Source organism: Labrus bergylta, chromosome 11 (genome assembly GCF_963930695.1).
Source record: "Labrus bergylta chromosome 11, fLabBer1.1, whole genome shotgun sequence".
In the NCBI taxonomy this organism is placed as follows: Eukaryota; Metazoa; Chordata; class Actinopteri; order Labriformes; family Labridae; genus Labrus; species Labrus bergylta.
In genome coordinates this window covers 16,871,478-16,886,319 of record NC_089205.1, presented here as the reverse complement: position 1 = coordinate 16,886,319, position 14,842 = coordinate 16,871,478, and positions in this window count along the sequence as shown.

Below are 14,842 nucleotides of genomic sequence, written 5' to 3'. Positions count from 1 at the left end.
TTTGAGTCATAGAGGTAAACATTGAACTACAAAAAGAAAATTACTCAACAGAACAAATGCGCAAAGATGAAACAGAAAGCCCCCTTTTTTAACAATTGCCAACATTTCTCTCTTTTGTGCTTAACCGTCTGTGTCAAGAGTCAAAGCTGAAACACAGTTTGTCAGTGTATTTTCTTTGGGCTGCCCTGCTTAACTTAGATATATTGGATTTTGATCAAATACTAGAAAACGAGCGCAAGGAATCTGTGCTTATTTAAACTGTAATGTTGAATACACAAATCAGACCAGGCACTGTTTCGAGCATAAGCACACACACACATACACACACACACACACACACACACACACACACACACATTTCCCTCTGCCCTTTAGATCGTAGCTGGGCTGAAGCTTGAAGAGCCTCGCCTCGTTCAAGGTTGTACACCAACTGTTCTGTTCCACTGAGCTGTGTAACCATAACAGTTTAATGACATGGTATTACCGGGCTATCACACTTACAGCATCATGTTAACACCACAACCGCCGCTTCAGTCCCACACAGACAGTAGGCTGTATCAGATTCAGGCCTTAATCCCACTCATTTGGCCCAATGTTTTGGACTTTCACACGGACCCTCTTCCTTCCTATTCTTCTCGTTCTTCTTTCTTTTTTTCTTTTTTTTTAATTGTCTCCGTTTTTCTGCTTTTAGAATATGATTCCATGTACGCCAAGTATAGTTCTTGAGTCCTATGAGGTAGTTCTTTACTTGAACATTTTGATTTTGCGCTTTATTTTAAAATGTTGTTTCTGCTACTGCATTTATTATCCAGCCATATAGTGACCATCGTAGCATCATAACGATGACCATAAAAGTACATCGTGTCTGACAATATAATTTCAATCTATCATAACCAGCAACATTGTCAAAAGGCTGCTTCATGTCAATAATCCAACAAGAAGGATGATGCAATAGTAGAATGTTTTCTGGTAATACTACAAGGAGATATTTTGAAAAATGATTACAAGTAAAACGCAGGACAATGACTTGTAAAAGAGGTATTGTACTTTAAAGTAAAGCAACTGAAAACTTCTCCCCTCACTGTCCCTAGTTAATTTAGTATCGATACATGTCCTCTCTCAACATCATCATCAAAACAATCAAAAGACATAATATCCCTTGTGTAGTCTGGTGCACACAACAAACAAAGCCGGCCTGACTTGTTTATTATGTTGCATTAAACCTGACCCTACGAGTCGGCCACAACAGCTCAACCCACGCCAGGACTCCAAGCAGCACTCGTCACTTGTGATCTATTTCATATTTCCATTCATATTTGTTCTGTTTAGGGGTAATCAGGCTCTGACAGTGGGCCCTGTGCTGTGGCTGAGCTGTTTACATAACTTCACTGCAGATATGTCGACTGTGAGGAGGGCCCAGACCAAAAAGCTCTCAAGGTCTGCACAGTATTTGGATCTGCTGTGGGGAAGGACAGGTCAACCAGGGCAAAGAAAGGGGGTTAAAACAGGTTGTACAAAGTATGGGAAGTAGTTACAATAAAAATGAAATATTATACACTTCCTAAAACAACGCTGTTGACATTAGCAACAAATGAAGAACTTGTATTTCTTGGTAGAGAAATATTACAAAAATTGGTTTTAATCAGGCTAAAACATAACAGAAATATTTTATGAAATTATTTCTTCTTCAGTATAGGATAACCCACTTTTTCCAGTTCCAGGAACCAATATAATAACCATTTTCTACCTATCCTGTGCCAAAACTCAAGTTGGTGGAGGCCATAAGAGCGCTAAAAGGGACAAATATTGGAATTTATTTAGTGGACATAAACCAGGACGCAACATTAGAACTGGCCCGCTGACCTAGATGCACGAATGGGCAAGCAGATTCCACATTCCACTTTCTCCCTTTGGTTAGTTAAAAGCTTTAAAGTCTTACAAATAGAAAACATTACAACATAGTTCATAACTGCACATCCTTTCCCTGTGATACTGGTGTTTTATCAATGATTCTTGTGAGATCATCTCGGTAACTGCTGATACAGCATTAATGTTTCACTAGTGCACATGTGCACGTGTAGTAAAGCTTCACTGCTGTCACTCCTGAGAGAAGGGATGATGATCGAAACTTGGTTTTATTAAGGACCGGTTTCCACAACGTCCTGCTTTCGAGTCTCATGGGTCCTATAATGTAGCCTAATCTTGAGTCGGGTCATGTCATTTAAATCAAAGGGGGAAAATGCTACAAACTTTAAAGCAAGTCCTGTTAGTTAGAAATAGTAATCCAATGTTGAAATTTACAGCGTAAAAGCAGTTAGCTAACTAAACGAGGTAACATAAGGTTACATTATGATGTGATTAAGGGCAGGTCAGTCAAATAACTATTGTGCAAATAAAATGTTGGTGTGATGTGTTCAAATGTAACATCAAGAAAAGAACATTTAGGTTTCAGACACTTGAATAGTAACATATGTTTGAAGGAGAAATGTGTTTGTTTTCCCAGCAATACAGAATAGATACTCCAGTCCTGTTTAAAATGTATTGTTGTCCTTCTTCCAATAATAGAAAAGTATCGACAGTGGTATTGATAAAGACTCAGACCGAAATGGAGTCTCCCCATCCATACCTGTGTGCACACTCACAAAGCTCAGGCAAAGACTATAGCGTGTTTTGTTGTTGTTTTTTTTTTTTTTACAAAGTGTGGGTTTTGTTATTAACTAGTGTGGTAAAATGTTTTTTAAAAAACACCGGTTCACAGCCAAAAGCTGGGCAAAATCCGTTGATAAAAAAAATAAAAAAAACTCACAGGGAGAGTTGAGGGAGAGTGACAGAGTAGTTTTTCTTAAATAAATGACTTTTGCATTAGACGACTGTTACTCTCTGAATCAAATGTAATGTTCCTGGGCCAGTAGTCACAATGGTGGGGCAAGTGATGTTGAAAATCACAAGTATCTTAAATGTACACCTGAGCATAAACTATCAATTGATAATGAAAATAGTCTTAAAATGCAGACCAAAACACAAGGATCTGTGGTGCAAGAAAAATACCATCAGAAAGAGGCAGAAATACATTTCTTAGCTTAAAAAATATCAGGGAAAAAAAGAGTACCACATAAGTTTTTCATTCAAACTAGATTTTTTTTGTTACTTTGGCCATCTCTACTTTTTTCCATCTTAACAGGGTGGTTGCAAACATTTTAGAATCTTTACAACACCACAGACTGAAGTTATGGACAAGGCAGGTTGAATGACAGCGGCTGAAATCAAAACATGTCATACTGTCGATGTGATTGAAAATACAGAGCAAGAAGAGGTGGACTTGAATAGTTTGCATCGGGACTGGAGAAAACTAGCTTCTCAAACTGGGATCAAACGTCTAACCTTTTTTGAGCCCGTCCTCAAATGACAAAAAATGTCTCGATGCTAAATGTGTGTCCGCAAGAAGTTTCAAAAAACTGAAATTCCTGTGATAGAGCACACAGCCGAGCTGTCACACAAGCATCTCCTCTCTTCCTCAACAGTAAAAGACCCGGTAGAAAAAGCCCCCCTTTGGCACCTGCTCCAACAGAAGGCCCCTGGGTCACTGACGGGAGAGAAGAGAGTAAAGAAGACGTGTTTGTGAACTTTTTCCAGTGCGAGCGAGAGGAATATTGAACTTTTTTCCGCATTGAGTTGCAGCAAAAACCTGAAAAGTTTGTAGAGCCTAATCAATTTAACAAAAGGTTTTTTTGTTTGACTGCAGAGCAAGAGTCAAATCTTTGAATAGCAGAGGCTGACATCCTTGAAAAAAAAAAAATAACAAAACAAGGCATGCACTGAACCCACGCCTTTGTGTTCTTTTGGTCTTTGTTTGTAGAAGGTTCGTACATGGAGGAGGAGGAGGTAGTTGGCTCTGAGTATCAACCTCAAGTAATATCACACACATGCGCGCACACACATACACACATAGACATGCTCGGTCTTTAAAAGAAATGTATAATGCTGTTAGATATTATTTTAAGTCGAGGTACTGATTTCAATGCCAAATGTCAAATCAGATTCAGATGACTCGGAGGGTTTTTTATGCTAATAGGGCGGTTATTATTCTGATGATATGTCTACATGAAGCCTGAGTGTGTTTTAACATCCCAGAGAAGGTGTGTGTGTGTGTGTGTGTGTGTGTGTGTGTGTGTGTGTGTGTGTGTGAGTCGGGGATGGTGCACCCAGGGGTGAGCCGACACGCTAGCTAGCCTGTGTCAGCTCGACTGGAGCGCCTTGCTGTTTTACCGCAGGAAGTAACACAAAAGAGCAGCAGGAATGTTTATGAACACCTCACTCCCCGAGGACCTGTGGGCTGACCTGATTATCGCCTGCCTGTAATTCCACAGTCGGCAAGGTGCTGCTGCTCCTGGAGGGGTTTGAAGAGTGTGTGTGTGTGTGTGTGTGTGTGTGTGTATTAGTGTGTGTGTGTGTGAATGTGTGTGTATTCCATCACTGATAGGTATCATTAAACATCATTAGAGGGTTGGAAAAGTCTCAAGCTGCTTTGGGTTTTTTGACAGTTTCTGTCAGACGCACTCTAGGAAGATCACTAACAGCACAGCCCCGAAGATACCCACATACACACACACACGAACACACATTTAAACACACATGCAGTGAAAAGAGGGTATTTATCAGTCAAGCTTGTTTTGTTATTGCACGCATTCTTTTGACATGAGCTCTGACTGTGGCCTTTGTAAAGGAGGAAATCAAATAACAGGGCCAACAGGAGCAGAGCTACAACCCCCTCAAGCATATACAAACAGAAATAAACCTTGCCTGTCTATATCTAACAATAGGACGACAACTTTTACTTCAAGGCTATTGCGAAGTTTGAGCAGTCATTTAAAAAAAAAAAAGGAAAAAAAAAGAAGGGTTCTTGTGTTATTTGTCTACTTGTGTATTCAGAGACTCGGAGGCTGGCATCTCCTCATTCATTTCCCCAGACGGCTATTTGTTAAGTTATGTTTAGCGCTCTTTGCCAGGATGTGTCATGAGCCATTCTGTTGATCAGCTGTTGATTCGTGGGCCGATCCAGGAATGCTGCGGTTAACTGGTTCAGCGTGTTTTTTGAATGTAGAGAGCAGAGAGTGGCGAGGACCTGGGCCCTCCAAATCAGCCCAGTGACCTACACTGTGTGCAGCGAACTCGAGACACGAAACATCTCTATCCGTCATTGGACACAGCACATCCATTATCAGGAGCGCCGGACACCAATGGAGCTCTGTCGGGCCAAAGCGTAGCTGGGTGCTGCCATCTTCTGGCCGGGCGCCACATGAGGATGGCATCTTGTTGAAAGGATCATGCATGTTTTCTTACTGCCATTAAAATCAACGTGTTTTGCAGTGAATAATTAAAAGTAAATAAGCACTTACAGCCATATGATTTTCACCATCTTAACTTATATCTGTTGCACCTTAAAACATTCATTAAGACTTCTCTCCCTTCCTGCTTCAAACAGAAAATGCCTCCAAAATGTAATCAGACTAATTCTTTAATCTTCTTGGCTCACAAACAGGAACCTTTAAAAGTTCAAAGCATCTATAAGCTGCGGTTCTCTACAGCCAGATATGTTGTATCTCCTCAGGTGATTGTACAGTACCACAGAGCAAGTGGTAAAAAAAAAAAAGAAAAGAAAAAGTAAAGCTTCTGGCTACCTCTCTCCAACCCGGTCTGAACACGCCGTCAAGCTAATACGGGGTGACGCGTGGTGAGTTATTGCGCTGAGTACCAGGCCGCTGGTTCTGCTCACAGGCCTGGTTTGATCTTTTATTTACACTCCTTTTTGCTCAGGATTTCAGGACAATTTTCCCCACTCTTTACAGTCAACAAACTACAAAGCAAAGGGCCCCGTCTCTGGGAGGCATGTTGAATAGAGAAATAGACCGCTGGTTTTCGGCTGTTTGCTTCAGAAACAAAAAACTTAAATTGATTAAGCCCCATTGGACTCCATGTTGGCCTCTAAATGGGTTGATGTGAGCGTGACAGCTTGGGAGAGGAAAGCTGGATAGCTGGAGAGACAGAAAGGCAGACAGACCATAACACAGTCAAGGTGGAGGACAAACTGTTTTGACTGCGAGTGAGGTTGCATATTCACTCAAGCGGCTGTCTGCATCAGAGAAATAGAGCCAGTACCTAAAACTATTATTCCGCCATTAGTTTTCTGCAGGTCACGATTGTGGCATAATGCAATAGCATTCATCTATTTCATTCATTTTAGTTCTTAGAGAGCGACACGCAATTTAATTACCCATCCTCCTCTTTGGCGGTGGGAGCGGGAGCAAAGCCTCGCCCCCCTCCCTCTGCTCACTCACTTCTCGTAAAGGATCGAGGGTGCCGAAACAATGATGGATAGAGTCTGAAAAGTGCATTATTTCTGATGCATTTTTGATTATTTCTACCCTTTCCCTTTTTTTTCCAGGTAATGCAATAAGCCTGATACGCCCTGAGTTCTGTCAGAGACATGGATATTGCAACAGCTCAGGCATCGCTTTCTATCTGCAGGAGAGTCATTGTTTTTGATACAAGGAGTTCTCCGGTTTTTTTTTTATAGCTCTTTACTCTTTTTCTCCTTTTTTTTTTTTTTTTGTCTGCCTTTCTGTCTTTTTCTGCCGCCTTTGTGATTTCCTCTGTCTATCTGTTTCCAGCTTGGAGACATTCTCATTTGGACCGGTGCCTTGGATGCCCCAATAGACTGCCACAATAGTTCCTCATCGAAACAATTTCAAGGACCTCTTCAAAGTAAATGAATCAATAGTGCTCATATGTGGGGTTAAAGCAGAGGTTAGGCTGATATTGTTCGACTCCAGACACTCCCTTAGCCCCCACATGTGAGCCAGAGCCAGCGACCCCTTGTTTGGTTAATAGAATTCATTCTGTAAATAGAGAATATCAATCTCTCTAAATATAACCCCACTTTGCCCTAAACAAATAAATATATATTTAAAAATACAACACAAAGCACCAGGCGAACCTTAGGGCTAATACTCTTATGTCTCTACTCGGTTTATCCACAATCAAACAATGCAAATGTTTGTGATGTCTGAAACGTAGGTGCCGCCAGCCAGAATTGATCCCATAGTCCTTAGAGCTATTCTCAAACAAACCAATTGTGAGTGCGGCTCTCTTCATTTAACAACATACTCGTCAACAAACATATTACACTAGCTTCATTAGTTGGTATGGATTGACAATACTGCTAATCCTAAATTCTATAAGAACTTAAAATCATAACGATATTACTTATTAAAATTTAAATGACGGACACTTCGCCACTCGGGTTTATTTTAGTACCTCCCATTTTACGCAAACAATAATGAAAGAAAAGTCTGTGGTTTTATGGATTGTAATTTAGTGTGGTTAGCTTGTTGGGTCCTTCATGCACAAATAAGTGCAAGTGCAAAAACATATCTTAGGTCTTTGAGAACACATACTGTATGTAGGAAAACAGCATTTGTACCAGTACCATTGGAGTATTTGATTGGATAAATCCGTCTTCTGTGATGTCATTACAGTAGATTTCTAATAGGTTGTTTTCACTTCAAGGTATTGTCATGTTGCAGTCGGACAATTTTAAAATAAGAGATAGGATTTGGCTTAATTCCATCCAGCTGCTTTGTAAATATGGTACTGGAATCTTACACCCTGGCTAGTTGTCACACTGTTGTGGCTTACTGGGATTCTTGAAGAAAAGTAATTTAGGAGAAACTGTACCACGACCTTTTGTCCTGTGTTAGTAAGAACTTCACATCCCCCAACTTTGATCAGTACACCAACTGTTCTTGATGTACCATAGTACTTGTTAACACACGGTCCTTATTGGGAGGCTTTAATAATTCTCCTTCATGTTATTCTTCTAACATTTGTCAATCTAGTTCTATCATTGTCATTGCTGTCTCCATTACTACTTATGACACATCTACTGCTTGTCAGAGATTTCTTCTCTGTTGCATAACATGATATCAGCCCAACTTTCCCAGTCAGGGTTAATGGTTCCAAATGTGATGGTCTTCATATAAAGGTTTGCCGTACAGATTTTAAATCCCTATGACCAATATTTTTCCTTTCTTGAGCTTTATCAATGAAACCAAATTCACTTATCAGAATAATTATCTCATATTGATGATCTTTTGAAACAACCATTTGCATTAAAGGCAGTACATAACACAACATGTCACACTAAATATGATACATTTTAACAGGTCTATAAAATGTTGTAAGACTCAACAAGAACGAGATATTTACAATTTTTAAGGTTCGTTCACACTTATCTCAACATACCAACATCAAGGACTTATTCTGATGTGGGACAGCTCTCTGAAGTGATGAAAACACTATATGTTGCTACAGGAAAAGAGGGTCAGTACTGTGCCAAAGAACCACCATTTGGCTCTGTTGATATCCCCTCATTCTGTGAGTGTATGTCCTGCTCCTCACTAACCTCTTTCTTACATACCAGTGTTACACACCACTTTTCTTTGATTCAGCCAACAGCTCTACTCATACGGAGCTGCACTGCACCACTGGGTCACCGGCACAGGTGAAGCAGCCCAGGTGAGCTTGGCAGGAGAACGCAGACGGCTGTCTGTAGGACGTGAGACTCAGATGGGCTCTGAAGCCTCATCTTGGCATCCAACTTCACACAGAAACACACAGTAACCCAGGTAAGGTAATAGTATACAGTACACAGCATTGGCCGGGCTCCATCCTGTATCTGATCGGCTAGAGTCCCTTTTCTGTGTTATCCTGTGTAAAAAAATTAAAAAGATCAGTCATTGTTTAATTGGTGCATGTGAAGCCGATAATAATTCAGGGTAAGACCAGAGTCTACGGGATGTAAATTGGTTTTCTTGAAGAATTAATGAAAGTATATCATCGCTTTTTCATGCTTTGTAACGGTTAGTTGACTGTCTCTTTACCAAACCATCAGCTGCTGCCCTTTAATTGAAAGGTGTTGCTATGGCATTATCTCTGAAGCCTCACTAGACACAGTTTAATTCTGCCGCTTTGTCATGAAAAGTAGTAGAAATACCAGCGGCTAATAAGGTTAGTCAATCAGCTGTTTAGGAATGAGTTCAAGTGTCAGAGCGGAAGTAAATCCCACAACTTGCTGCAACTATAAGCAAAAAAAAAAATCTCAATCCATATGTGCTCCTCTATTCATGTGCAACAAGTTCTTCTGCTGTCACTCCCTAACACACAATGCACATTGAACACACACACTCACACACACACACACTCTTAACAGGCCCGAGGTCTCCTGACATAGCCTCTCTAGTGACATTTCGTCAGAGCGTGAGTGTGGCATCCCAACCGTGTTGATGTGATTGGCTTTGTGCTTTGCTGCCGTAGCGACCGGGGGAAGATTGATCGAGGGAGCGAAGGTAGGTTGTGTGTGTGTGTGAGTGTGTGTTTGAGTGTGCATTGGAAGGGAAGGGGGGGGGGTCTTCTAGATGGGGGACAGGCTGGAAAGGTCAGACACCGGGGTGAAGCCTCTGATATTGACTCTACAAAGGTTTGCTCTGATGAGAGTCTAATACCTGTGATCCCACAGCAGCTCAAAGGTGTAAAAAAAAGAAAACACACACACACACACACAAACAGGCAAACACACACACTCACTCTATAAGACATGCAGTCTAAATAATAATGCTGCTCTGAGGATTACTTTGATCAGATTACAGCAGTACTTTAGTATAACAAATAGCTAAGAGCCTGGAACAAACAACAGATTATTATTCCCCTGGAATTTATTTAGCTGCAACAATTTATATTCATTTTTTAACTGCGCTGTGTGTTGGCACGTATCTTCTTACTTAGACTTAATGCATTCATGTATAAAGGCATGCCTTTTTTGTGTCATCATAACGTCCGATTTCAAAAATTCTTTATCATGTCCATCTATTTGAAGCCATCTAAAAGACTAAAAAGCACTCCGTGACCCACTTTTGGTTCCTGACTCTTGACCCACCAGTTGAGAACAGGTGCTTTTAAATTGTTCCTTACAATTAATGTGACCCAATACAACAATTCTACAATTCATTTAGCAAATGCTTTTTCACCAAAGTGGCGATCATCAGAGAGTAAGTACAACAGAAGTACTGGATCTGGAGAGGAGGAATCAAGGTCAGTAAGAGCTAACAAACAACTTTAATTCAAATTGGACACACAGGTGCTGACAGGCAGTGCACAGAGGTAGAGCACTTTTCACTTTTAAGTATCAACAACATCCACTTCTGTTCTTGAGAGTTGTAATTAGCATCAAAACCATTCTAATTATCGTCATTATAATAAAAAAAAACATCATCATCATTATCGTCATCGTCAATATCTTTAAGTGTGTAGATGTTCATGAAAGAGCTGGGTCTTCAGCTTTTTCTTAAAGGTGTAAAGGGACTCTGCAGCCCGAATGGAGTTTGGTAGTTTGTTCCACTACCCGGGGACGACAGAGGAGAAGAGTCCAGTTAGAGACTTAGGGCCCTGTTGTGAAGGTTGGCTCAGACGTCTTTCATTCAGCATAGTGGGCGGTAGGGAGTGTAAACCTGATACAAACAGCAACTGGGAGCCAGCAGACAGCATAAACAGAAGACGGACATGCTATTTTTGTATATAGAATCTCTGCAATATACTGTCTCTACAATCATGGTTATGTTTGGTTATGATTTTTACTATCACAAAGGGTTTAAACAAACCACATCTTTCTAATCAATGTTGGAGATATTAGTGAATTGATTGAGCTGCGGAGCTCTGAGTTCAGTGAGCAAAGTTGTACAAATACTACACAGAAATTAAAATAAACAGGAGCAAATATGATGTGGTAACATCACTATCCAAACCGGGACTGATTAGAGTTAGCAATGTAAACACCTCTCTACATCTATAATCTTGCACAAATCAGATCTTAAGCCCTTCAATCAGCAACAAACTATCTGTTGCAAAGACAGAATTACTGCTGTGAGCGTGGTATCATAGACACGAAACAGTGATGAGTTCACTTACAGTTCTTTGTACTAAAGTGCACATGAAATTCAAAGATCCTGAGGAAATTTCAGTTTGTGTCGATTCTATTGCCCCTTGTGGACAAAGCGGTACATTTCATCCCTTTGCTGATTGTTTTCTGACCAAAATCTTATCCAGCTTCCGTTAGCAGTAAAATGGATCTCTCATTGTCAATCTTTTCAATGGTAAACTGTTAAAAAAAAATGCTGTCTCTTCAGCCTGTTGTAAATCATAACACAGAAATAATGATCTTGTCTTTGATGAACTTGTTTGCCTTTGTAGGTCATAAAGAGGCATCGATATTAATTTGAGTATTTTTTATAACACGGGCTTTAGCACAGCTGCTTAGTTATGAACTGTAGCACATTTGAGAGCTCAGACCTGATCAAAGCTAATCGATATTTTTTTTCAATCTTGAATGAATTAACAAACCGTTGCAATTTTACAAACATGGATTTCAATGTGATATAGTCTTCTGTTTGATATGTTTCAGAGTAGAAGTATGATATAGTATTAAATGAGAGCCTTCAAGTTAACTGACTCAAATGTTATACTTAAATACTTAAAAATAGTTCTCAATCCTCCTTTCTTAACATTGTGGCCTCTGTAACTCCTTCCTTTAGTATTTGCCCACCTTTTTCTCTCCTTTCCTCACTTCTCGTCTTTCTTTCTCTCCATCTTTCACCACTGGCTGCTTTGTTTTCTCCCGGACATTTCCTATGATTGTTCCTCACTTCTCAGGCACCATGCCTCTATGTTTCCTGCCCAGTCTCAGTCTGTGCCCGCGCCCATTCGTCTTACGACCACCTGGCTGTTTGGGGGCCCGCGTCTCCTCTGCGTTTCCTCAAGTGTGTGTGATGCTGCTCGCTGGGCTCAGGCCTGCTTGCTCGCTTTAGCCCTGTGCCCGGAGAACCTGCCCGGCTAATTAAAGGAAAACAAACTCTGCGCTTTCCACTCACTCTCCGCAAAGAACTGTTTATTAAGGAGAACAAGTCAGACTTCATGATTCATTAAGAAGAGGAAGTGTGAGCAGGCTGGACAGATCAGGGAGACTGGAGGGCAGAGGAGAGATGGAGCGAAGGAGGAAATGGGGAGAGTTTGGGAGTGCAAGTGTGTGTCTAATGTTGTTAACAGAGTGGGGCCTGAAAGGGCCAAATTCATCCCACCTGATGTAATTTCAATAATAAATCCTTGCACACGCTCTTTTATTTAGACTTTTTGATAGCAGACACAGACGTACACTTTTTTTCTTCTTTCCACTCCTCCTCAGTCTGTTATGACTTCAGTCTTCTATGCCTCAAATGTGAGTCTTGTAATTTCCTCGAGGAAATGTGTCGAATGAAATATTGAAGTGAGTGCTGAAGGGCCAGCCACACCTGTGCTGGTGTAACGGTTTGAAACAGATAGAGTTTGGTCAAGTTACTGTATGTAAAACCAGATTTAATTGCAGTAACTAAGTCTTTCTGTATCCATGTATTTGAGATTTTCCTCAAACTTTTTAAGAAAATTTCTCTTAGCGGCAAGACTAAATACAATTTTGTTTAGATCTTTCTGGATCTTTCTATTTGTGTATTGGAGGGGTGCTTTAGTTTTGCTAAGGTAGTGGTGTCTTACATCGCTAAATAAGGAGCTCAACAGTTTACTGCTCCTGCTTCATTGCTAACCGATTGGAGCTAAATCACCAACATTTGACAACAACTGTACCCTGACAAAATGTATATCAGTTTGTAAGTACTTTTAAACCTTACAATGTCAAATTTACACCTCCATCTTTGCCAATGACGCATCTTCCCCTTGTACCACAAAGCCAAGAATGACAACAGAGGGTGAGAGGTGTTCAGTGTTCAACTCTCAACTCTCTGACTGTTACATTTACTCTTACAGATACTAATTGTGCACTGCACTTTACCATAGTTGTCATTTTAAACACACTTATATACTCAACAGCAAGTTTAAGTACAGTGCTGGTTTTGTTCACGAGGTTTCATTTCTTTGCGAGTGCAACTGTGTGTCTTAACGTATATGAGTGCTGGCATACGTGTTTACATATGTCACCTACATTTTAGAAAAACAAACTTGAAACATATCTGTAGAAGTGCCAGCTACGGTGTGCGTCTGTCAGTGTGTATTTTGTCTTACAGTGTGTGAACGTGTGTGTGCCCCGTTCCTGCCGTCTCTCCTCTCCTCCAGCTTTCCTCAGTGTGATGTTTTCCTTTGGCTCTAATGAGTTCTAAGTGGCCAATACTTTCTTCTGCAGGAAACTCGTGTCAAACTAATTAACTTTTAATGAGAGGAAACCCACTGATTAGAGTGTTTTTCTTGGCAAACGAGCCTATTAATTCTGTTGGTTTGAGCAGCAGGGCAGAGGAGTCGGGGATGAAGAAGGCCTCTTCTCTTCAGCAGTCTGCCCCACTCCCTCTCTCTCTCTCTCTCTCTCTCTCGCTCTCTCTCTCTCTCTCTCTCCGACACACACAGGAATACACATAGCTCCTGACTGAACCCCTGCTCAGTGTGTTTGGCCAGCTGCTAGAGCTTGGGCTTTTTGAGTCGAAAAACTCTTTTTATATTCTCCCCATCTCCATAAACACACACACACACACACACACACACACACACACACACACACACACACACACACACACACACACACACACAAACACTCACAGCATCTCTTCTCTCATTGCTGCCCAATACTGCTCTCTAGTGACTGAAAATATTCCTTCGTCTAATATTTGCTTTGTACTTCAGCACCCGCCCCCCCCCCCCCCCCCCAATAAAAAAAAAAAACACACACACTTTCAGAGCAAATTAAAATCTAAGCTGTTTTTCTTATAATTCCATACCAACATATGAGACAGGAGAGAAATTAAAGGTGCGCTATGGAGTTTTTGCAATGAAATTTGAAAGTTGGAGAAGTGAAACAATTCTATGCTATATTTTCTGACCCGAATACACAAACTTTATTCAAAGGAGAAAATGGGTCCCTGGAACACTGTTTGGAGCTAAAAAGCAACCAGGAGAGTTACAGTTTCACTGCGGGCCCCCCACCACAACTTCTCATGTCGCATTTTAACTTCAAACAGGGACCAAATTTTCCTCTGAGGAAAGTTTGTGTCTAGCGTTATGAACATTTACCACAGAATCTGTACCCTTCTCCAACTTTCAAATGTATCTACCAAAACTCCATAATGCACCTTTAAAGAAATCTACATCCTTCCACATAAGCTTTCATAGTGCATAAGAAAAATTGGTCTAGAGTCAAAATTAATAAGCAACGTTTTTGATAATCTATCGATTTTTTTTTTTTTGGTGGTAAAAAAATGCAGTGCTTCTAACTGTGAGGAACTTTATTTATTTTAAATCTTAATAAAATAGATATAATGTGCTTTTCAGCAGATAGTTAGATTAAACAAGTAAAATCCAGATGAGAGGGGCTGTAGGATGTTTACCATTTCAGCACAACATATGCAATGCATATTGCGTAGTATAATCAGGATATTAAAAACTATTAATTATGATCATTAGTAGGAGTCTAATGTCACCCTTTTTATCCTTTTTAAGAGACAAGCAAGGAAGAGAAATTAAGATGCAAAAATAAAACCGAGTGGTGTGCAGTACGTGTATTATATAAAGTTGATCCTTATACAAGCTTAATTTGATCACATTATATTAACAGCCATCCATAGAAAACCATGTGGGATTATTATGGTTAGACACAAAGATAAAGCGTGCAGTAGGTAAACGCCTGATAAATATGGGAAAAAACTTTGACAGCTTTCATTTAGTCTCTTTGTGTTGAAGCATGTGTCTGATTTAGGCTTCA